The sequence below is a fragment of the Macrobrachium rosenbergii genome, chromosome 48, assembly GCF_040412425.1.
Source record: "Macrobrachium rosenbergii isolate ZJJX-2024 chromosome 48, ASM4041242v1, whole genome shotgun sequence".
Classification (NCBI taxonomy): Eukaryota; Metazoa; Arthropoda; class Malacostraca; order Decapoda; family Palaemonidae; genus Macrobrachium; species Macrobrachium rosenbergii.
Window position 1 is genome coordinate 50,741,923 of NC_089788.1, and position 26,872 is coordinate 50,768,794.

General features: G+C 35.6%; 1 protein-coding gene and 1 long non-coding RNA gene across 3 annotated transcripts in view; one reads left to right on the forward strand and one right to left on the reverse strand.

Annotated features, from left to right (window-relative positions):
- The window catches only part of LOC136831376 (uncharacterized), a 1,849,518-nt gene that overhangs the window by 1,130,556 nt on the left and 692,090 nt on the right, over window positions 1-26,872 (reverse strand). The window lies entirely within an intron of this gene.
- On the forward strand, window positions 1,970-8,824 carry LOC136831372 (uncharacterized). The gene is made up of 3 exons (XR_010850849.1): window positions 1,970-2,615; window positions 7,070-7,177; window positions 7,499-8,824. It is a non-coding gene; the product is annotated as an uncharacterized lncRNA (long non-coding RNA).

Here is a 26,872-nt window from a genome sequence, read left to right on the forward strand (position 1 = left end):
AATACCACAATGCTGAGCTTTTTCTTGATATACAAATGGTTTATCGTTTTTGTGAAATTTATCCTCATAATTAACTAACAGCGACATGAATGCTTTCTTTTTTTATTTCATAACCTGGTCTGATATAGCAGTTGAATGAAAAAAAATATAACAAAAAATCCTCTCACTTAACACAGCAGTCTTCTGGTGGCTAGTCATGAAATTCACAGAGGACCAAGCTTTTATGTTTACCTTTATTCCACTGAAATTCCTGAAATACTGCCAGAAAAATATGCAAGCGACGTTTACAGGAAGTGCAAAGGATTTCTCATCGCCATACCGAGATGCGCGACTGCTTACAAGCTGCTGACAAATTATAAAATTAGTTTCTGGCATAAAACACTGCATAAATACTTGAAATTCATTGCGTCCTTATTATGTCATATGTATCTCAAATGAAATATCTCAAAAAAACCTAGAGAAGAAAGTCTTTGATTCTGAAAGGAAAATGTGTAACACGAACCATAGACGACGATCCGAGAGCGACTGCGTTCTTTGGTGTCAGTTTCTCTAAAAATCAGATAATACAACTTTCTGGTAATTTTTTTAAGGACCAGCCTTTTCCTGTTGATCTTTCTGAGGCATCTGATAAAACCAGGTACTTGGCTTTTACTAACACATCTTTATTCCTTTACTCAAAGTTCCCCGATCATGAAAATCAGGCTAAACTAACTACATCAGAAGAGACACGACGAGATAGGATACTGAAAAATGAGTGTTTAGCAGTACGACTCCTCGAGTCACCTCCAGTGTATCACACTGGTTTGTCTCTTATCCCTTTTTATCCCCAAAACTTGTATAGTTAGTTTCTTTCCTATTTTCCAATGACTTCTCAGGTCGATGCTTTGTAAATGACAAAAGCTTCTGCTGATCTCGGACGCTCTCTTCTGACTTTTTCCTCCCTTAACAACGTTTGAGTAAGAGACAAAATCTGGTTACGTTCACCGCTTGCAATGCTTAGCTCATATCTTCTCGGTCTACAGTTACATTGAATTATTTTATTTAATAATGCAACTGCACTTCACTTCTCTTTAGATTTTGGTCATCACGGGTGCTTGAAACGAATCGCCAACGCCTGAGTACACGAGTCAAATATTTAAATTTATCTTGAAATATATAGTCTGGCTTCCTTATCACACATTTCCTTTAACTCGCCTAACCAACTCCCCCCCCCCTTCTCTCTCTCTCTCGCTTTTACAGTAGAAGTTCATTATCCTCCTTCTCTTAAAAGGCAACAAAATAGCCATCACGTAGGATCTCTTGAAACACAAGCATTTCATCCATCTTAGCAATCCTATGACAGGTTAACTTAGACACCTTCTTTCTATTACAGTTTAAGAATTCTCGATGTTCCCATTTTCCTTGTTTTTTTACCCTCCCCCTTTCAAGAGAGAAGTCAAAGGCTTCCTTGAACGTTATGTCCTCCTGCCCCTTCTAGTTCATTTATGCTTCCTAGTTACAACTCCTTACGTAAACAAACAAGCATATACATAAGGCATATACCTAAAATGAGTCTACTAATGGATGGATCAGAAAAGAGAGACCAAAGAACAAAATTTTCTACTGTGGGCTGCAATACTCAGAGAAAAGGAAAAAAGCTGCCAGACAGAGCAAAACAAGAATATTTTGGGGGAAGGAGCTGAAGGGCAAGTGCTGCTTCACTGCAGAACTTGTGACTACTTTACATATGGGTTACATCCAATCATTCAACAGATGGATACTACATTTAACAATGAATGCCGTTTTTATCTTGAATCTCTACAGCTTTTCTGCTCACATATCTGAGAAAAGTTCTGGTATTAAGAGAAAGACTTGACGGAGTACAATAAATGAAAACTCTAAAGGTATTACAGCAGACCGAAAATCTAGAGATATAATTATAACACAACACTCCGTGATTTTTATTATTATTGCCTATATTTTTCTGACTTTCCCTAAACTGACCTTGAATAATTTCCACAACTTCGAAGACAGAATTTCTAAACTCGAAACATACCACGACTGGGAGCAAAGCTCCGAAGCACCTACTAGGTCACTGCAGCGTCATGATTAAAACAGTGACAAACAAAATGTTTGATGTCATATTTGATGTCTAGTCGGTCAAACACGAAGATTGGGGAGATAGGGCGAATAAGGAATTCCCGTGTTGACGAACGTCTCACTGTTAAGATAAAGTGTGGCCTTATAGAGGCTGTAAAGTTTTTCAAAGTATAGCCATGAGTTTTCAACTGACATTAAAAACTCATCTGACTTGAGATATTTTCACTGGAAAGCTAATTTTTTTCCCAACAACAATACGTGGTATAATTTTTTACCTGTGCGGCCAAATCTCAGTTTCTGCGACAAGGGGGTTCGGCATATGGCAATTAGGTCAGCGGTTACTTTACTGTCTGAAGTCTTAAACCAGCCATCTACTTGAAAAACCATCGCGTTCCTGGCGGGTGTGCTGCAGTGTTTACCTTGCGCCGTCTGTTCGAATAGTTCAACAACGCTCGTCTTCGTCATGGCATGGGTCTTGATCGAGTCTGAGCATAACCTCTTAGTATACCCAATTGCCGCTCTGGAATTCACTACAGGTAAGGGTCAACCTGAAAGCAGGGACACTGGTTATCCCCTTGGTACTTCCAGCCCTTACTGAAATGATTTTTTTAAGCAAGGCCTTGCTGTTCTCGAAATGAAGTAATCATCGAAAATTACGTCTTATGTCTTGGCATCTAGTACTCTACTGACTGTGTTATATGTCTTTGGAAGTGTTACGTCTGTAATATGCATTGATGCGAGGACAGCTATTAACCATTTTAAAAATTTAATAATTCAGCTTTAATGTGACTTAGTTCAATGTTTACAGCGAGTATTGATAGGCAATTTTAAAGGCTTATGCCTTTCATTATGCTTTTCGTGTTTTAATGATAACCTAACATAATTTCAGGTGATTGCCGAACTAAATTAGGCATACATTGTGTACCCACTACTTCGCATCTCTATAGTAGTCGTAAATTCTTTAGGATCCCAACAGTTAATGAGAGCTTCTTGAGTTTATTTAGATGTTGTTCACTTGAGGGAAATTTCTGTGTATGTTTGTGTATTATTAATATACTGGTTAATTATGTTTTGTGCGTTTCCTAAGTGCATTTAGTTGATGAGTATTTTGGTGTGTCTAGTAAAATATTTAGTTCATAGCGACTGTGACAGGATAGTAGCAAGTTAGGTAATTCAGAGGCTCTCGAATTTAGGTTGCGCTTGTTTAGCTGTAGCTCACTCCCTAGCTTTGTCTGTATTTGCAATCATTGCTTTTCGTTCTCTTTTTTTTTGTCAGGTAATATATTTTTATGTCCAAATTACATCAGCTCATTACTCAGATTAAGTTCTTTGTAAGAAGGTAACTGACGCTTTTAATAAATCGGGTTCCTACGCAGCTTTTACTGCACCTCAGGAAGTATGTGAAAAGGGTCTCCTGTTAGGGTTCCATATGAGTTTGTTTGACTTAGATTAAAAAATTTAAAATTTAGAGTTAGAGGATAGTACAGTTCCAGAAACTGATTTAGAGGAGGAATTTTTAGCTTGCCATGATTACTTGGATAATACTGAAAGAAGAACGCCTTTGAATTCACTTTTTCATAGTGTCACCGACACCGCTTTAGTTAACTAAAGAGCCAACAGCGGCCCTCCCAAAATTTAGTAGCACTGAAAATGAGGACCTTTAGCAGATTTTTTATTTTTTTTTTGTAGAATTTGAGGCTACTACTGGTGTTTATAAATATCCTGACAGGAATTTATTACTTTTGCTTAAACATCTAAAGTTTTGCCGAATTCCCTTTTAGCACATACAGTGTTACCACGATGATAAGTTACTCCTGACCAAAGCTTTTGCTTCAGAGGAGGTTAGGAAGTCTTATACCATTAAGAAACTAGCAGAGCTGAAACTAAATCCAGGTGATGATCCATTTAATTGTTTCAAGTCTAAGGAATTTATGAGAGTCTATTAAAGTTTTGCAGATATCCTCGGATGATATGTTGACATATTTTGCTTGGGTAGGCTTGGATTATTTTAAGAAAGATTTAGTGCAAATTACTAATAAGACCTCTCCCTCTATCACAGAAATATTGAATAACTTTTTCGTAGGTTGTGAGAGGTATGAAAATTCAAGAAGGTTGCTAAATGAAACTCCTTCAAAGAATTCTGTATTTTGTAATAGTAGTATTTAAAATACAGCTAGTTTGGCAGCTAAATGCTTTCTCTTACAAATAAAGTTCAACCTAGTTGTTCGTTATGTTTGAAGGTCTATGGTAAGGAAATTAATCATGCACTATATAAATGCACTAAATTTCCAACGCAGCAGTCTAAAGTAGATAAATTGAATTATTTTAAAGGTTGTTTGAAACGTGCTGTTTTTGTGTACCCCACAGCTAAATGTAAATTAATTTAGGTTTAAACAAAAATGTTCTAAATGTTTTGACTGGCATTATTCTTTTCTGTGTACCAAAGGTAATTCACAAGATTGTAAGAAAAGTGAAGGACTAGAACAAGCACAGAAACTAATAATGGGATTACAGTACTCTCAAATTTTGTTAGTGACTCTGTCCTTCCTACTTTTACCTTTGGTATTGTTGGACAAGATAGCCCTTATAGGGGCATAAAAGACAGTGGATCTCAAAGCACTTTTGTTTCCCAGACATTAGCTCGTACTCATAACTATAAGAATGTTAAAAATGTTAATCTTACAATTCATGGTTTCAATGGTTAAAAATATTAGTAAGCTAGTTGAAGTTCCCATTAAACTAAAACTGTAGTCATAATATTCCTGCCATGGTCTTGAAATAAGGATTAAGTTGAATTTACCAATGCTCAGCACGGCTGTGAATGGTTTTTTATGTACAGGATATTCATTTGCTGATGTGGGTCTTCATTCAAATATCCGTGTAGTCAAGGTTATTGAAAATTTGTTTGGTTCAGATGCTGCTCATTGCATCCCATATAAAGATGTCCAGTTTCGAAAGGACAGTCTGTCAGTGTATGTAGGTTCACCAGTTGGCATCATGCTGCTAGGTAATATTCATAAATTGATTGATAATAAACCTTTTTTGTCACAACTTTCTATACCGTTTAGTGCTAGCATTTCTTGTCCATTTATCTTGGAGTCTTGTGTTAATGTCCACTCTCACTAATTTTTGGTTATGGATTTTGTTATAATTACTGTTGATGATGAGGTTCATGACCTTCATTATCACATTTTGAAAAGTAGCGGCAATTTTTCTGTTTTGAATGATAAGGGAAAGCTTATAGAGGATAAACTGCAAAAAGCCACAAATGAAATATTGGAGCTTAAATGTCCTAAATTCATTAATTATGACCAAACTATTTATGAGGAAAAAACTATAGAACTGAACAAACAGTTGGTTGACTATACTTTTAACAATATATCCAGAGAAGTTGATGGTAGGAATAGAGTTCCTTGACTTAGGAATGGTGAGGTGTCGCACTTACTCTCAAAAAAATGAAAATTTAGCAGAGGTAATTTTGAAGTCCAATTTTAGGACGCTTAAAAATGTTAGTTATTTACATGTAATGGATCAAACTATTAAGGACTAGGTATAATAAAGCCTATTCATGATCCTGAACAAAATAAAGCCATGCGCTCAGATTTTTTCTTCCCCACAATGAATAAGGACAGGATTCAAAATCACAAAACAAAGAAAAAGTTCTTATAACACTCATGTGAAAAATAGTGTCAGTTTGACACAGTTTAAACACTCATACGAAATATCGAGTAAATGTAACAATCTGTACGACAGTGAAAATAAGTTAGACAAACCAATTTCCTAACGACAATTAAAATCAACAGACAAGTCAGTTCAACAATTCTATGACAGTTACAGCAAACAATCCGACAATTAAACAAAATGCTATTTCTCATTGGGAAACAAAGGGGAGGGATTATCTAACACGAGCTTACATTTTAAATTGTTTTGAACCTCTAGTCATTGTCATATTAGCGTTCGAAGACATCATGCCTCGCCCTCGTAATCAAGTCTCCCAGTTAGATAAGAGGAGAGTCATTCAAAAGTATGAGGCTAACGAAGATTTTCTCGTCACTGCTGCAGAGCTTGGCTTTAAGAGGGCAACAGCATACAGAATCATGAGGAACCACCAGAAAAAAAAGGTCATTTTGCCGATGGTCGTGTAGACCCTGGAAGAAAGCGCAAGATTGATGATGAAAGCCTGAACTTTCTAGTGACGATATAAGTAGTTCCAGTGATTACTATCAACGAACTTAACCAGGTACTGAGGGAGTCATTCCCTGCAAAAACCCATGTTTGTGACTCCATTGTCGAGGGCACTAGATGCAACGCTCATTACTATAAAAAAAAATGTGAAAACGTGCCACAGGACAGGAACTCTCCAGCTGTAAAGGAAGCTATATATAGAGTGCAGTATGCACATTACATGTATTTAGAAGGGTTGCAAAAACATCGTAGCTACATTGACGAAAGTGGTTTTAATCTATACACAAAGCGAATGTACGGTGAGAGGTGAAGGTGCCGTATGAGTAGTTGGGGGTCAGAGAGGGGGCAACATAAGTTTGATGCCGGTTATTTCTGATGAAATGCATACCCAGTGTTACGAAGTTAGTTTTTTGCTAAATTTCTTACTTCTCTTGAAGTAGTTCTTGGAGACGAAGAAGCCGTATTAATTTTTCCTGCAGATGTCATGTATTTTGTACAGTTGTTGAAATAATACATGGAAGTGACTTTCTATTTTACTCAAATAACATTGTTTGATTATTCGGTGTCACAGACAATACCTACGTGTTATTAAAATTCTGAATGTTTTTATATATTTCATTTGTGTCTTTACAAAGTGTAATATACTGTATATGGCTTTAACATGCCTGTTTTAAACAGAAGCCATTTGTTTATGTACAGGCTTCAGTGCAATAAAAGCCTAGGTTGGGATGCACTGTTGCCATCAGAGTTTCAACGTGAATGGTGTAATATATGCAAACAGGCAAATGCTTCTCTTCCCATTCAGATAGGTAGGTATGTCAGACCACGGAACGATAGATATAAGATTGTGGCTTATACTAATGCTAGTCACGGCTTACATGAACAGGAATTTTCTTGCAGCACACTGAATCGGGTAAGTTGAGTTTTGTTCAAGCTAGGAACCGTATGGTTAACTCTCAGCTGAAGAATGAGTCAATTCCTTCATTAGGGTTAAATGCCATTGTTTTAGATGTTGAAACACTTAAGGAGCTGCAGAGAGATCTCTCTCAGGTCCTTCATGCATGAAACTAGTTACTATTGTGGAAATGGCTCTCTATACTGATTCTCTTTGTGCAATGCACTGGCTTAATGCTTCATCCCAGAAATTAGATAAAATTACATTTTGTAATGAACAGAATTGGGAATATTCGAAAGTTACGTCAACGATTTCCAATAAGGTTTCCTTTCTTTTCAGGAAAGGACAATCCGGCCGACTGTGTTACCAGGCGCCTCTCCCATGTGCAGTTGTCTAAAACTGATTTTCTCGTTGGTCCTGATATGCAGTCGGATGACTTTCATTGTGGAGAACAGGGCCAAGTCCTTTATTATTCCAAATCCTAAGGCAGTTGCGCCCTCAGAGTGCCTCTCCAGTTCTAGTGCACCACCGGTGACAGAACTTATTCAAAAAAACTTATTCAGGAAACAGGAACTCCTGAATATGTTATTGATCCCTGCAAAGTCTAAGGCAGTTATATATTATAAAACCTCACCTGACATTAACCCTAATCTCTTTGCAGAAGCAAGTAAAGAGTTATTTCAACTGAACAAAGGAGGTGTTTTCCAAATCTCTACTCCTTTGTTTTTCAAATCTCTACTTACTTTCAGAGTAAGAAACGTTTTAATCTTAAGGCCATTCCTAACCTCATTACTCACCTGAATATTTTCATGGATGAAAACGGCATTCTTTGGGTTAAAGGCAAATTTAGGAAATGGTTTGGTACTAATAATGGTTTCCGTGTTTTTTAAAAAAAGACAGTGTTTTGACAAAGCTAATTATTTTGGATGTTCATGTCAATCTGTTTCATTCTGGAAGTTATTCAATTCTAGTTGAAATTCGCCACATTTCATATCCCAAGGCAACTTTCAACAATCAAAAAAGCATTAAAACAGTGTGTGCATTGTATTTGTTTTAATAATAGAACTTTCAAGCTATATCAGAATTCATACAAGGAACTCAGGTCTAATCTACCATCAAAGCCATTTGCAAATGTGTTTATTGATCATATGGGTCCTTTCAATGTCAGGAGGAATAATGAAACTCAAATAGTATGGTTATTATGTGTTGCTTGTAATTGGAGTAGGGCTGTGAATCTTAAAATCTGCAATGATCTTAGTGCAACGGAATCTCTGCAATCCTTTCAGATGCATTGTTTTGATTATAGAATCCCTGAATTATGTATTAGTGATATGGGGAAACGACTTATAGCTGGGGCTAATGTGATGCAGGACCTTTTAAGTGATCATGTAACTCAATTTTATTTTGAAGAAAATAGAGTTCGTCCTATCCAGTTTCAGCAATACTTTAAAGGATGCAGTAAACTTGGATCTCTTATTGAAATTTGTGTCAAACTGGTTAATAAAATGCTGCTTGGGGGAATAAAAAAACCTTGTCTTATCCTATGAAGACTTTGAACTTATTGTTTGTCAAACTATTTACCTTGTTAATAGGCGACCAATAGCCTATAGGAAATCCCTTTCAGAAGGAGACTTTGTACCTGAAGCAATTACACCCGAAAAGTTGGTTACGGGCTATGAACCGACTTCTCTTGATCTTATTCCAGAATTACAGGGTATATCTGATGAGGATCCTGACTGGCAACTTCTTCGTTTAACGTGCTTTTTCCCATTTTTCATAAGGGGTAAAGACGATGCCTTCTCTTTTTTTTGAAGGACTTTTGATTTGGCGTTGGGGTAGGCCATAGCCTCGATCGGCTGCCCTGCCTGACATCGCTTAGACCCCAGTAGCACATGTGTATATGCATCGTGCCAAATCCCCAGCTCCCTTTCTCCCAGCAGCGAGGAGACGTGAGCGGTTAGGCAGACAGTTCGAGACGTGTAAGGCGTCTGTTATGTTTTTAGAGGATGTTGGAGTGGCTTTGTTTGTGTGTGTGTATTAGTCTGTAACACCCATTAGCTTTCAGCAAACCTATCCGTTGATTACATACATAATCCTGGGGTGTCTACACGGATAGCATAAGTGTCCGCCCCTCCGACCGGTCGGCTACAGATTTGAACCCGCGACACAGACTTATTGTGAAGTCCGAGTCTGCTGCTCTACCGACCGAGCCATCGAGGCTCTAGGATCCTGACTGGCAACCTTGTGTAACATCCCCAACAGGTCAAAGATGAGTATATGAAATTAAGGAAAGCCAGAAATAATCTTATCTAATTATTCCCAGTTTCTGGGTACACTTATAAACCAAGCTTTTGATTAAAAGAGCAAATACGAACCTTTACACAAAGGAGTATTAAAACTGGTGAAATTGTTCTACTATAAGAGGTACACTCGGCAAGAAAAGTGAAGATAGAGTTTTCTTTAGATTTCGTTCATCGAATTTTAATTTTTTTCTTACAGAAAACACATAATCTCGGTAAATTTACTCTAGAATATGAAAATACAATGCAAATTATATCATATATGTTAAATCTGCAAAACAAAAACGTTCAGATACTTAAAAACACCATGCATGTCCGAAGTAATCAGAATTTCTCAGATGACTTCGTTCATAGAGATCTAAAAGATAATGTGTGGATATCTCGGTGTAGTACTGTTTATCAGAACGGCAATATTTACTCGTTTTCCGTTATGAACAGGCTTATTATTGCATCATTATACGAGGTAATGATAATTTCTTTAATTTTTACACATTCATATTTGTATTTCACTGTTTTAAAGGTCAACTGGAATTAATGGCAGTAAATTTTGTGACAGCTAGGGCAGGTTGACCCAATCTTTTTAAATCCGCAAGAGCGTTCTCTATGATGTGCGGAGTACCGCGATAACTTCGGCGGGAAAACACAAGTAACTGGATGTTTCTTAACGTTGCCATAGTCTCTCTCTCTCTCTCTCTCTCTCTCTCTCTCTCTCTCTCTCTCTCTCTCTCCATTGCTAAAACATACTGTACAAATATAGTATCGCTCAATCTCTAAAAGAAAAAAAAAATAATGAAATGAGTAGCTCTACATGTAGGCCTAGGCTTACACAACAGCAACTCTCTCTCTCTCTCTCTCCATTGCTAAAACATACTATACAAATATAGTATCGCTCAATCTCTAAAAGGAAGAAAATAATGAAATGAGTAGCTCTGCATATAGGCCTAGGCTTACACAACAGCAACTCTCTCTCTCTCTCTCTCTCTCTCTCTCTCTCTCTCTCTCTCTCATAACATAACATTGCATTCGTTCCTTTATTGTTCCCCAAGTTTTTCGTTGGACATAGCTCAAATTTAACTTTGATTTCATTATGGAAGATCGCGTTTCCGATTATGCAAGCATTCCGTTCATTGTGGTGTCATAAATTCATATGTGCAAGGTTACTTCGTAGGTTACGTGGAAAAATATTTATTTTGCTCAGAACTGTCGCTGCAAATTACAACTTGAATGATACTGTAAAGCGGACTACTGCATTTAAGTATCAATGATTTCAGAACCGTAGAATATGATTGAAAGTTATAGGAGGTCAAGCAAAAAACACACACAATAAGACTGAAGCTCCCCCCCTTTCTAAAGTTGCCAGATGTCTCATTATTTAGCAATATATGTCCGAAGATTTAAAAAAAACTGTATCCTCACTTTTCTTGCCGAGTGTACACACAAAACCTCACAATTACCCTACGGGTTTGGTAAAAGAATTGGAATTCAGCAGTAACAGTGAAGCTACAGGAGCACGGATACTAAAGGGTGCTTCCAGAGAAGTTGTTAAGACATATTACATCACTGATTCCTTTTCTGGAAAGATCGGATGACCAAGAAATTTCAGGGACTGAGGATGATTCATCTCGACTTTTAGCTAAGGCTGCTCCGTGCAAAAAGAAAGGCTGCTATAGTTAGTGAGCAGAAAACACGGGAGATTTTGAATGAGTGAAGTATTAGTAGCTTTTTTTTTTCTAAGATGAAATTTTTGTTTTAAAGAAAAAATTGCATCGCTGGTCGTGGACTAAATGAAAATTATGTAAATTGCTGATTTCGTTAAGTACTTGTCACTTGTATAGTTAACCCACGACCCATTTTCAAATACGCCCTTGCACCTGATACCCGCAGTTTAGCCGGCAAAAAAAAAAAAAAAAATGTTTACTCCAGTTAAGACGGTATGAGCAGTAGCAGTCGGGCAGCCAAATGTCTTACACTCTGACACAAACCACCTGAAGGAGTTTTTAATCCTTCTTTATACCAGTAGGACCTGAAAGGAACTGACGCTCTCATACATTTTTAGAAGCCTGATGTATCAGCAATGATCGTGGTCTAGCCTTATTCCTGGGGAGTGTGCTGCAGTGTTACCTTGCGCCGTCTGTTCGAAGTAGTTCTACAACGCTCGTCATCGTCTTGATATGGGTCTTGATCGAGTCTGAACATAACTTCTTAGTATACCAAAGTGCCGCTCTGGAATTCATCACAGATAAGGGTCAACCTGAAAGCGGGTCACTAGTGAGCTCTTGGTAACTTCAGCCCTTATTGAAATGATTTTTTAAAGTAAGGCCTTGCTTTTCTTAAAATTCAATAATCATCGAAATTTACGTGTCTTGTGTCTTGGCATCTGGTACTCTATTGACGGTTAGCAGTTTTTATATCCCTTTGGAAGTGTTACATCAGTAATATATGCATTGGTGCGAGGGCAGCTATTAACCATTTAGAAAATTTAATAATTCGGTTTTAACGTGACTTAGTTCAGTGTTTAAAGAGAGTATTGATAGGCAATTTTAAAGACTTATGACTTTCATTATGCTTTTCAAGTTTTAATGATGACCTGTCATAATTTCAGGTGATTGCCGAACTACTTCGCATCTCTAGTAGTCGTAAATTCTTCAGGACCCCAACAGTTAATGTGAGCTGCTTGAGTTTATTTAGATGCTAATGTTTACTTGAGGGAAATTTCTGTGTGAAACTTCCGTGTATGTTTGTATATTAATATACTGGTTAATTATGTTTTGTGCATTTTCTTAGTGCCTTTAGTTTACGAGTATTTTGGTGTGTCTAGTAAAATATTTAGTTCAACAGTACGGAAAGCCAAGGTAGAAACTACAGTCAATGACAGGTCTCTGGCGAAACCAAAAACAAGGGATTAACGTTGGGGAAAATATTTAAATGGCTAAATAGTTGTAGTTGTACTGCGTTTTCTACCTAGCTACAGCTTAGCGATCTTAGAACGTTTGGCAGACTATAGGTCAGAAGATTTCGATCTAATAACATTACTAATATCTCTAGTCCAAAATGACATTCTACCAAATCCTTGTTCTATATCTTCTGAGAATATGTAACCATAATAGAGTGAGGATATTTTACAAATGCTTCAGCAATGGTGAAGTGTTTTGTGGTTCTTCAGCTTGAGCTTATATCAGAGGGTAATCTTTCCGTTTCGAAGGAATTCTGAGCCTCTTAGTACCGAAAGAGAAGTCATTATATAGTTTTCTATATCACTGTTTTTATGTGAATAAAAACCGAGACGGCCACAACGTCAGTGAATAAGACAGGAAAACTGTTACAAATACTGATGAAATGTAACATATGCTTGCTAGGCGATGGCACATGTAGAAGGTGCGTAAATGACGATAAACTTTAAAAATCCATAGAACATAGAAGAATTCAGGGCGAAATCAACCAGGAAGAAATTTGACAACAGTTAAAATTACCTGATAAAAAAAATACTCAGAATAATGAGAGCACATAAAAAAACCACTGACTCTAGATTACAATTTGACTCCTCAAAAAATAAGAAAAAATAGTTATATAAAAAATGAAAATCAGGAATCTTCGGATTGCAAGGCTGTTTCTTTCCAGTTACCAAGCTTTTGAACTTTCTTCTTCATTCCACTTTCCCCGACTTAATCTTTCCATTATCCATGATGCAAAGGGTCTTAATTCTTTTGTTCAGGGTTAAGCCTTGTTTTTTTGTTATTCTTTTTTTAACCTGACTGGTTTGGGCTTTGACAAGGCATTAGGTTGCCCATTAACAATGGCCCCTGCATTCAGGAAAAAAAAATTTTTTTAGCAGAACCAAGAATCAATTCTCTAAACCACCACATACCTTAAGAAGAATTGTAATAAACTAAGGAAGAATCAGAACAACTTATGATTTTACTTTGATAATAGAAAATTTCGAAACATCACCCATAAACCTAATTCCAGACATCTAAAATGCCCACGAAAATAAGTGTTAAGCTGCCATGATTGCTCTTGCTGTGAATCCAGTAGAGCGCAAGACGCGGATAATGGTAAATGTACAGCTAAAAGGACTAAACCATAACATTAAACAGGGAAATTCCCCGATCCGTAAGACCTACAATAACTATAATATATATCAGGCCCTTATCCTTTGAAAGTTCTTATTTTCTTCAAAGGTTTACCCGAAGATCCAGAGAGTGAGATGGCAACCTAAGAAAGGTGCAATCATTATGCACTTTCCAAAACGCTACTGAACGATCTGACAGTATAACCAACTATATACTATTGACCAGAACCCAGTCAATTATATCTAAAAAGTGGACATATGCATAATCGATCATATCCTTAAAAATATGAAAGGCTGGCATTATTTTTAGCCTCTTACCTTTATAATGCGTTCAAATCTTAAGCGACAAATATTAAATCTAGTGTGCCATCGGGAAGACTACATTTAACAACAGTTGCAATTGCCCTAACGTGGGTTCGAACCCATGGCTTTTAGAGTTGTAAATGGGGCTGACTTCGACTTTTTGACATGGGACATAGTGACTTGATGCACTAAGCTTTTAAGATAGATAACAATGGATTTCGACCCTGTGACTTATATTCATAAGAAATTCAGGCCATCAACCCAACTCCACAGTGATAACTCAGTACAGTGTTACACGTCTCTCTCTCTCTCTCTCTCTCTCTCTCTCTCTCTCTCTCTCTCTCTCTCTCTCTCTCTCTCTCTCTCTCACACACACACACATATATATATATATATATATATATATATATATATATATATATATATATAAATATATATAAATATATATATATATAAATATATATATATATATATATATATATATTTATATATAATATATAATATATATATATATATATATATATATATATATATATATATATATATATATATATATATATAATAAAATTACAATGACTTTGTTTACTGTGCACAATCTTTTTTACACTTTCAAGGATTAATCCACATGCACCCAATTATTATCGAATCCACTTTACTATATATACACCGATGACCATTTACCAATAAGTGTATGTCCTCTGCTGATTATTGTAAGAGGTTTCTTGGTACTTCTCTGAACACCAATTGGTAATTCGTTCGCAGTTATTTAAATTTTATGTTTTTAGTGCAACCACTACAATTTTCTTCCTCAGTTCAGTTGTTATATATTCATTTGTAACCACAAGTTACTTTGAATTGTTCATAATGATGTAACTTGATTTGGTATGAGCATGTTTTGAAATTATAACCGAAAGACTTTTTTGTCTCGTCATTACTTTTCAGACTTTTAGTCAGGCTTGTCCCCGTCACACCATGAGTTTTATACGTGCTCTATAGTGAGAAGTTTCTAATAAAAATAGATATTTTTATGTTATTTGTGTAAGAGACGAGTAAGAAACCAGTTCTTCTTAGTGTAAGTTCTTATAGTTCTTCATTTTTAGCTTTACTGATTTTCTTGCTAGTAAGGGATTGCTGCCGGCCTGACAAGAGCGATTCTTTATCAATTACATTCTTCTAAGACTACAGTTCTTGGCGGCGACCCCACGTGGCATTACCTTACTCCATAATGAACGCCGTGATTGCAGGAAAAGTAATGTCGTCGGTACTATTAAGTATCTGCATTTAAGTTATTTATGAACATATTGATAAATCCGATTATTTGCCACTTATCTCATTTATTGATGGTGTTGGATAATTTATTAGCCTCTGTGCTTGTGTGTGAGTGCACAAGCGCCTACGATTCTGTTAATGTTACGGTTGATTGCATGCATGTTGGCGGAGTCCTTTGAAAAATTGATAAAATGACATGAACAAATGATCTTGGGATGAGTGCAGAAGATATTGGTAAGACACTGAGAGAGATGTAAAAGAAGAAACAAGTATGCTGAGGAACAGGGAATGGATTTTATGGGCATCCGTGGACACTTGTTCAATCAGTCATCACTTATAATAGCGAACCAGGTGATAGCACTGAGCAAGTATTCTTTGATTCAAAGTCAGGCAGTTTTCAGAACATTCCCTTTTCTGAAGATTCAAGTAATGATATCTGTTATAAAATTTGAATCTTAGTAGGCAAAAATCCCGATGTAACCGAACCCCCGTAAGAAAGTACTGATGAATATGTAATTAAGTTAACAACAGATGTTCCAATTCATAAACAACTTTGTACTACCCCATAAAGCACTATAAAATCGAACTCTCCCTCCTGTAAAGAAAGATAAATTCATGGCGTTTATGCATTATTTCCTCGTTCCGAATTATGTTACAGTATTAGATGTAGAACCTGTGCTTACTATGGAAGAATCCACTGGTAATTTTGTAGGAGAAATTTACATTTCATAAAACTGACAAGGTCCAGGATTATTGGCAAATTCTCGTGGATAATGAAAGGAAGATGTATCCCCCACCAGCTACCCACTGAAATTTGACGCAGTTTACTAGAATTCCATTCGGTTTAAAAACTGCTTGTGCTTCAAGACTAACGAGTGATTATTTTTGGACTACGGAAAAGGGAATAAAATGTTGTCAATGTTGTTGTGCAACAAGTGAGGAGGGTATCTTCTTGACTTGGATCATTTGTTTATCAGATTACCCAATGAATTAAAAACTGATCCAGGTAAATGTTTCTTTGGGTATTCAGTGATTAAATATCTAAAATTCACACTTGTAAAATAACGAACTTTCTGCTCTTCATGAAAGGCTTGGCCATCTAAAGTATGCCCTTGCCGTCAAAAAACAAGAAACGTCGTTAAATGTTTCGTTCAATTTTATGTTCAACAAATTTTTAATTCTTATTCCAGCTTCATTCCTGGCTTCACTACATTAGCTGTTCCTTTAATTGATACGTTGCGAAAGAATTGTGCTAACACGCTGGAATGGGATGATGCAAAATTATTGAGGTCCTGAGAATCTTTCTGCAAACTCAGTTCTATATCTCACGGATGCAAATGATGCCGGATAATTGGGGCAGTGCTATTACAAGATGATCATGGAAAAATGATGCGTGTAGCCTATGGAAACATGACACTTCAGCCAAAGGTACACTATTCAGCAGGAGACAAGGAACGCTCAAGTACTGTTTGGTCTACTGGGATGATCGAAAATAAGATTATTAGTACCAAACTATAAACAATTTCAACTGTAAGAATGCTTGGAAAAAAAAGGAGATTGTGCAAAGAAAAACATGGTTATTATAACTAGAATTCGAAACGAAGGAGCATTCCTTTAGAAGAAGGCTGAACGGCCATAATAAGCAAAGCAAGCTTCAACAAACAGAATTCCCATTCGTGGAGAGCGACGAAGGAGAGAAGAAAATAATTGAATTACAACAGAGATTATGCGCATACTAATAAAACTTCTTCCTCTTTGTGGTTAACGCTAACTGCGGGCGCAGACAATTTCTGCAACATCTCAGGAAGTCTGATCCGCAAATTGTCAAAGAACCAGATCAATTAATTGAGGAAATGGTCGTTTTCACAGTCGCTGGTTCTATGTCTCGTCTGTCTCGTCTTATGGAACAGGCCAGGTGCCCGACAGGCAGGTAACTGTGACAACAACCACTTCCGCCGTAAATTATCAATTTTTACTCGCAGCTTTTTATAAGAAACTAGTGAAAAACTCGTTGTTACCGGAGTTCTTAATTGAAATTATCCATGCTATAAATCGATGTGACTAAAAAATATTGTTCAACATTCCCGATTAATTTCAAACGTTAACGAATAAAGTTTGAGTTATAAAATACGAAATTGTAGAATTTCCTCCTACATTAGTTCTAGGTACACAGATTAGACACTGAATAAAGATTATATATATATATATATATATATATATATATATATATATATATATATATATATATATATATATATATATATATATATATATATATTCCAACAGAGGAGAAAACTCAAATCTTATTCCCTCTTAAGTGTGCAATAACTGCCCTGTAAATATTTGTCAATAAGGGAAAGGTGTACTGAACCACCCGTATCAGGATGCACAGCAAAAAACAGAGGATATACAAACGTCATATTACTACATATATCGAAACAGTTGACACATCTCAAAAATTAATATACTTCGACATGAGTTCACATTGGTTCTTAGCTTAACTGAATACATAAGGCATTTGTGAATTATTGTGTTTTTTTTTTTTTTGTGTCCTACGCAATTTCGCCCTTTAAAATGTACAGAGGACCTTCATCACAAAATTTTGTCCAGACGAAGACTCCATACAAGAAGCACAAGTGACAGCTATAAAGTAGTTACAACCTAGAGCCTTGGAAAGTCAAAACTAAATATATGGGCCAGGAAAATTAGAAGACAGCAAGAATGGTAGCACACTCAGGTGAGAACCATCTTGTTGAGGTCCTCTTATTTCTCTTACTATGATACGACGGTATACATTCGACTGAATACCCATCACTCATGTTTATTTTTTCCTCTCTTTTTCCACTCCCAGCTACGACCAACAAAATCGACAAACACGACCGAATTCACTACTTAGGCTAAAGAGATATGATGAATTGTTAGGTCACACGTCAATTTCGTTCTCTCCGGTTATTAGAACTAAAAAGCGACATAGACAGTACGACACTTTCGAATAACATGAAAAGATGATCAAATCACACAAGTTTGTGTAGTAATATTAAAGGTTCGAAGTGAATTGCCTAGTATTAGAGGAAGCCGGAAAAAGCATACAACGAAAACTCCTAACCACTCTCATAAAAACGAAAAGTATCTTGTGGTAGACAGCCTGGATATGTAATATCCCATGGTAAATGTGATAAATGAGTAATTACCCAAAATTACGAATAATACGGCGAATGTCATTATAATTTTACGTAGTTAACACCGTTTTGCTTAGGTATGGTATGGTTAGGCTAAATCAGGTTTTAAGTATCATGACATTTACCGAACATCCTCGTATTTGCACAGTCACCAATTAATCACACGGACCTCTACCTATATAGCGGGAGTGAAACACATCGTTTGGAACGATTCACTTATCAGGACAGCAATACATATAAATGGCGCAGAAGAGGACTCATGAGGTTGCTGGCACCATTTGGAACAGGCATAGAAAGGAATTATATACCGCTTATTCTAGACACAATAAGACATACACATATCCTAAATGAACACATGTGATGCCGATAACACATAAAGAATTATTGATAAATTTCAAAAACTATTTGGTGCTGGTACCAGAATGAACTGTATCCCATTAATAATATCTGGTCTAAAAAAGAACAGAAATAATGAAGTGCTATAATGAAGAGACTCTGGCCGTTGCTTTGGGTCAATGCACTGTTACCGCACTTATCACTATCCAGAACCATATATTCATGTTTATTACAAGGTAAGTCAAGAAATGGGTAGTTTCAGGCACATATATTCTGTCGATGAAAATAATTTTGTTTATAAATCATCATTAATTAAAATTAAAGTAAAAAATCTCGAAACTATACACATGTTTTTGCGAACGGGGTCAGGTTTTCTTGTCACCTTCTGACAGGTCATTGATGGGAAGGTTAAGCCGCTGAAGTCACAAAAAAGTTGAGGATTATTCACTTTAGATACCACCTTGATCCACCTATGACACATTTAGACCACTTCGATACGTGGTTTTATGAAATATTACTAAATTTCTACATTAACAAGAAAATTTCTGCTTTTGAAAAGATTTAATTGTAGTTATGGAAAACAGGAATTAGATGGAGCAAACAAATCTAAGAAAAATTCATAAGAAAATGCAAACATGTACCTTTTAAAAATAAAAGGTACATCTAATTCAAATATTATAACAGTAGTGCTCTCATCTTTCTTTGAGCTTTGACGTATTTTGATTTTTATATGAAATCACATTACTACCTAAAAGAAAAAAATTCATAATGAGCGACCTCTAGTGCACGTGCACAGTAAAATGTATAAGCAATAGGAAAACGTGGAGTCAGAAGGCTAAACCTGGATTTATACAGTGATTTTAAGAACGGATTTGAGTATTCCCAATGGAAAAGGGCTTCTCTTGATAAGGATGGGATCTGAAGGACGAGGAATAAGTGACAACAACGTACTGACCTAGGAAAACGGCCAGTCCCTCTCTTTCAAAATTTGTCTGGCTCTAGTGCTCAGAAGAGTAGTTCAAACAGCGTGATATGGAAACGTGAAGTGCTAGTGCACAGGTAAAGCAACTTAACAGTGTTAACGACTATTGGAACAACCATATCGACTATTATAATGTAAATAGGATTTTGTGACGCTAACATTAAATGTATACCTAATGCACACTCTTAACGCATATATCAGAGGCAAAAGAGGATCATGGAGCTCTAATCACTCATGAAATGAAAATTCTTCAAACTGAGGTAACGACAGAAGAGGATAATGAACGTGCATGGAGTGATATACATACTTATCATTACTCTAGCTACGAAAGGTTGAGACTTTCCTATAGTTAGCGGCGGTGACATGTTTCCCATCTTGCCGAAGGAGGTATTCAATACTAATCATAAAAGGTACACTTTCAGGATTAACCTGGAAAATAAGGTTAACACTGAGAATGGAAATATTCGAGTCCAGTTGTTTGTTTTTAATTACAAGTGACTTCGTTTTTAAGTAATGTATTAGATGTGTACGCATGCATATAAGTTAACGTATGTACTTATATACATAAAATGCATATTTATACATAAAAGGTACATACATACATATATATATATATATATATATATATATATATATATATATATATACATATATATATATATATATATATATATACATACATACATATATATATATATATATATATATATATATATATATATATATATATATATATGTGTGTGTGTGTGTGTATATATATACCTTTAATTAAATTTTGTATTGAGCAAAATAAAAATTGCACAGCAAGGTCCAAGTATAATTTTTTTTTATCTTTTTGCTTTGGTTTTGTACTGACGAAAGGAAGGAGGTACCAGACAATCCTCTAATTACCGTGACCCGAGATCACTTCACCTAATCATCCATGCACGAGGAAATGGCTGCGTCGCACGAAAAAAATGCCAAATCTTCCAAATCATCACCCTTTTCCCTGAAAAGTTTGAACGGTTTTAAGAAAATATGGCAGCAGTGCTAATGACCATCGAGTCTCAACCTTATGTAGCCAGAGTTTTTTCATAGGAGGGTTGAACTGGCGAGGGAAATTCGACTGACACACCTAAAGAAGCATCCCTTGCGCAGCTGTCAAGACCATTCAGCGTCGTATACAAATATTAGGAGTTAACGTGATAATTATACACTGATAAATCAAAAAAAATATATCATTACGCTGTGCTAACACGTGTAATTATCTAAGCACAAAACTAAAATGAAAAGGAAAAATAATCTCTAAAAGCACGCTTTGTCCACCAGATCTGTTTCGGTGTCAGAATCCGCATGGCACACTACTGACTGACGTCATTTGTTATCATTAAGTTTGGTTCCTAAATCAACTGTGCAGGATTGCATAGTTTCAATTTTTTTAGAGTACTCTGCATTTTTCAGACTGTTGCACCTTACGAAAAGTATGTATATCGATTAACACCTATTACTGTTAGTCTAATTTTATTGGCCTTATTAAAAAGTAATCGCATGTCAAAAAAAACGAGAGAGGCTGAAAGTTGTCAGACATCGTGAAAAGCCATTCTTATGCAGAAACGCAGCGGCTTTTATGTACTTCGACGGCCTTCAGTATAAAGGAACGATGTTATTATTTCCTGGATGTATCACAGGATAAATTTTCAGCAGGCGACGCTGTCACTTACTTTTTGCATTCTTACTTCCAATTTAGTTAAAAGATTTGTTTAAAATATGTTTACACTTTCGTGGACTACAGTTGCCCAGGTTCGAATCTTAGTTGGGGCAGATGCACTTGAAAGTTATAATTCTACTTGCGTGAAAGCTATTTTCAAGGTATGGTGAATTCGTTATTTGTGGCTTAATATTGTCAGTAGAAAAGTCACATGGGTTTTGTAAAAAAAAAAAGAGAAAAAAAAAGTGGAATATATAAAACATTTATTTGATTAGTTTGACATTGTTGAAGATTCGATCACATGTCGTTGTCGAAACTATATCCCACTATGTATTCTACTTTTTTTTTTTCACAAAACCCCTGTGACTTTTCTACTTACAATATTAAGCCACAAATAACGAATTCGCTATACACTGGAAATAGCGTACGCGCAAGTAGAATTATAACTTTCAAATGCATCTGCCCCAGCTAAGATTCGAACCTGGGCAACTGTTTTAGATACATTGATAGACCGTAGGCAAGGATATGTACAGCACAGCCGGCATCATCTTATAGCTCTCTCTTGATTGTTAATTGACAAGTCGACAAAAGGAAAGGCCAATATAAAAAACTTACCTGGCAAGTGCACTTGCCACTTGTAATTTCCTTTGTGTGTAAGTCGTTCCCAAGATAAGGAGAATTCGATATCAACTGATATTTGTGGCTTAATGTTTGAGAGTCCCCCACAAATTGGGACCACCTTGACGTGGTGAGGGGGCTCTCGAACCTAGGGATATATATATATATATATATATATATATATATATATATATATATATATATATATATATATATATATATATATATATATATTTATATATATATTATTTTTTTTCTAAGTTTGATCCCAAGTGTCCCACATATATAATAATACATTTTAGGAGTAATTTTGTGGATTTTTCCACTTTTCTCAAAATTACCAAACTTGATAAATAGGAAAACATACCACAGCATGGAGTGAAGTTGAATCTGAAGCTAAATAGTGGAAACTGTGGTAGAACCATCATCTACCTGATGATGTTCGGACCTGTTTTTTCAGGCGGAACTATTCTGTGGAGCTGGACCACGGATTCCAGGGGGGAGCCCGGTTCTAGGAATAGGACTCTCGGCTTTCTGTCCGGTTAGCCCATATTGTGGTTAGGATGGGGATGACTGTATTATTACAATACACTCAATCCTAGCAAGCGGGTTTTGCTTACACTTGGGCCATACTAATCATGATATGCCATCCCCTTTTTGGGGAGGGTAGGGACGTGGACAAGGGAGTCAGTTCCCACTTGTGCCATTAGTGGAACATTCAACTTCATAAAAAGCCAATGATATCTTTTCAAGATTTATTCATTTCTTTTATTTTCTTTTAGCCTTTATGCAAAGTAGTCATTAAGATTTCAGTACCCCTGGACCCCATGATGGTAAAATTCTGGCACAGTCGATTATTATTGGAACGTCACTCCCGCATCTCCTTAGTATAGATATAAACGCTACAAAGGAACATTCTGTTCCAAGTAAAATATCAATTCCTAAAGACTCAGAGAGTTTAGAAAATCAAAAAGAAACAAATAAAAACAAACTGGTAAACTCCAGTATCATAACACTGGAACCATACATAATGGACAATAATTCTAAAATAGAGACAAGTAATCCTCCTAAAACCCCATCAACAGAAGACAACTCATCACCGATGAATGTGAAAAAATCAAAAAGATATAACTATCGACTCAATCCAACGCTAGTTCATTTTGAACATATTTTTGGACCAGACATTTGGTCCAGATTTTTATTATTAAAAGCAGAAAAACAAATCTCACCAGCCATATTAGAGAACAAATTATTAAATATACACCACACACACGATATGGAATGTAGACATATCAAGAACAATGAATGGCTAATACAAACAACAACCAAAGCCCAATCAACAACCTTTCTACAAATAACCAACATAAATGAAATAAAAGTAACAGTAACCAGCCATGAAACACCAAACTCTACACAAGGAACAGTGGTGCTCCCAGACAATGATGAAAAAGAGCTACCATCAAAACAAATCTTAACTGACTCCCTTAAATTAAGATACAACAACATACATGACTTGGAATTATATGTTGTCCCAAGTAGAAAGGATGCAAATAAACATATTAAAATAGTCAAAATAAAATCTAGAAACCGGGAACTACTATGAAAAATAAAAATTCTAGGACTAAATAGAGAAGTTCGCACCTTTGTCCCTAAACCTCTCCAGTGTTCTAACTGTCTAAAATATGGCCATTCAACAAAAAGATGTAGAAATAACGCTATATGTGCTGTATGTTCTGAAGACCACACAACAAACTGGAAATGCAAAACCTTCAAATGTGTCAATTGCAAATTAAACCATCATGCAAAATCTAAAGACTGTATATTTTATCAATATTATACAGAATTACAAATGTTAATGGACAGAACTGGTATGCCCGTTAACGAAGCCAAACTCGAACCGACGGTGAGAGGAATCAATGATCCAATAAAACGCCATTCATATTCAAATGCTGTAACAACTCATAATAAACATGAAGAATCTCAACACAGAATAGCTGAGACACACCTCTCTCCCTCCTCTACTACTCATAAAAGCCCAAGAGTACAGTTACAACAGACCTCTCTTACATCACAACAGACCTCCCCAGTAACAAGCCCAGTTAATCGTTCAGAAACGAATTCCAATGATATGGAAAAATCAACAGAGGTTAATAATCCAGATCTGGATACTCATAATGCACTAACATCGTCCACAGACAACTTAATTGACAAAAATAACCATAATAAAAAAAGGAAAGTAATTGCCAGAACTCCCCCCTAAGGGTAAAAAACCGAACATTCCGTTCACAGATCGACCTAACACAACAAGAGTCTCGCCCATTACTCTCAAACAGATTACATTAACTGCATCACAAGTGGAAATCCATAGTGTTCCACAATCCAAGACAAATATAAATAACGATTCCCTAAATATGGATAAATCAACTAACTCTTCTGTACTCTCATCACCAAAATCAACAAAGAAACCTTCAATTAAACATCACACTGAAGACTCAGAAACCCGTAAAATTCATCAAATCACAACCACATCAAGTCAACCCTCAACAAGACCAAAGAATAATAATAATAATAATAATAATAATAATAATAATAATAATAATAATAATAATAATAATAATAATAATAATAATAAACCTAAAAATTCAAATCAAAATTTTATACCAGCACATCGGAGATCCAATATACCTATACCAGAAATTCCTAACAAAAATATTTCAACATCCAACAACGGAAGCATAATTGGGACCCAGAGATCAGAACCATTCCTTCAACACTCGGAACACGATTTATCTTTCGGATGTCAAGAGTGTTTCATCATAAAGTACAATCGTTTACCTAACAAAAATGAAAATATAACCGAAATTTCATAAATAACTTTACTAGGTTCCGAAAATGCCCTTTAACATTCCATCAAGATGGCGAACTATGCTCGGAATCCTTAAAACTAAAAAAAAACATGATCAAAACTCAAATAGATTTGCTAATAAGGAAATATGAAGAAGAACCAATCAATGCATCAGATATTCAGCAATCAAACCTAGCTATAAAAAAAAAAACATAAAGTAACACAAACTCCCTTAAAATGTTACGGGATATAGCTAAATCAACAATTAACTTAAAAAATCTAACCAATCCCACCAAACAATGACCAATAAAATAATTCAGTGGAACATGAATGGATTTTCTACTCGGCTTCGGCTAGGTGAAATCCAGAGAATACTAGAGGAACATAAACCTATTTGCATATGTCTGCAGCATATTGGTACAACCCCTAAGAACTTTAAAAACTATAAATTAGCTTGCCACTCACCAAATAGTGGATGGCAAGCTAGGAACAGCTATATATGTTCATAACGATTCAACTGATGAACCCTTAAATATTACATCACTGTCATATCAAATAACTGCAACCAAATTACATAAGCCAGTCAATCAAATTATCTCTATACTAAATCTATATAATCAGCCAAATTTTAACTCAAACTTTAGTGATTTACCACAAATACTAAATAGTGTATAATGGCCCCCTACTAATAGTAGGAGACTTTAATGCCCATAATACATTGTGGGACAGCACACATGCTAGTAACCTGGCCGGCGCAAACATTGAGAATTGCATAAATGTTCAGAATTTACATTGCCTGAATGAAAGTGATTCACCAACGTACTTCTCAGGAACTCATTTAACCTTCTCTTCAATAGATATTTCATTATGCTCGCTGGAATTAATCGAAAAATTGGAATGGAATGTAATGTTCTAGACGATTCATACACAAGTGATCACTTTCCAATTGTTTTGTTACTTGAACAACAAAAAACAATAATTTCCCTTAAAATATAACGGAGTGAAAGCTGATTGGGATAAATATAATGTACAAACTAGAAATATCCCTCCCTTTCCACTAAATCAAAACAATGATGTCACAAATGATTTCTTTTCCAGTTTTGTAATCAGTGCTGCAGATAAATGCATCCCCAAAACTTCTTCAACCTATAATATATCCCCTGTTCCATGGTGGTCTAACAATTTATCTCTCTTAAATCAAACCAAACACACTCTAGGACGTAATTTGAATAGACTAAAGTCTAGATTAAACACCCTTAATAAAGGCCCTTGTAATATAAAAAACTAAACAAGATAATAGTTATAAATATAACTATTGATCACATTAAACCACTTTACAATAAATATAATGGAAAATTTCGAAAAAGCTCAATCGTGGAAAAATCATATTTTGGAGTTGTCACCAAATACCTCAATTAAGGAAATATGGCACAAAATTCGTAAAATCAATGGTAAACATATAAGACCACCTAGAAGCCCAATACAATATAATGGCAAACTAAATCATAACCTACAAGATATTTCAAATATATTAGCCAAACATATAGAAGATATTAGCGCTTATTCTAATTTAGATGAACACTTCAAAAGAATTACAACACAAAAAATGAGTCATACACTTAATTTTGAAACTGATGAGGACCTTGATTATAATCAAGAATTCAATATGAGTGAACTTAATTTTGCCCTAAAATCATGTCGATCATCAGCTCCGGGTCATGATATGATTTCTTTTGAAATGATCCAAAATTTAGCTACACTAGCTAAAGAATCCTTATTAAAATTATATAATAACATATGGCTAACGCATGTCTTTCCAACTAAGTGGAGACATGCAATAATCATACCCATCAGTAGACCAGGAAAAGACCTTAGCAACCCCACTAATTATAGGCCAATATCACTAACAAGTTGCTCGTGCAAACTGTTGGAGAAAATGGTTAGTTTGAGATTAACAAGTGTCATAACAAAATACTCAATTTTATCACCTACCCAATCGGGATCAATAGCTGGTAGATCTACACTAGACCCATTAACTCAATTAGAGGATCATATTAAAAAAGGATTTGAAAAGAAAGAGCTGACAGTGGCTATTTTCTTTGATATAGAAAAAGCATATGATACC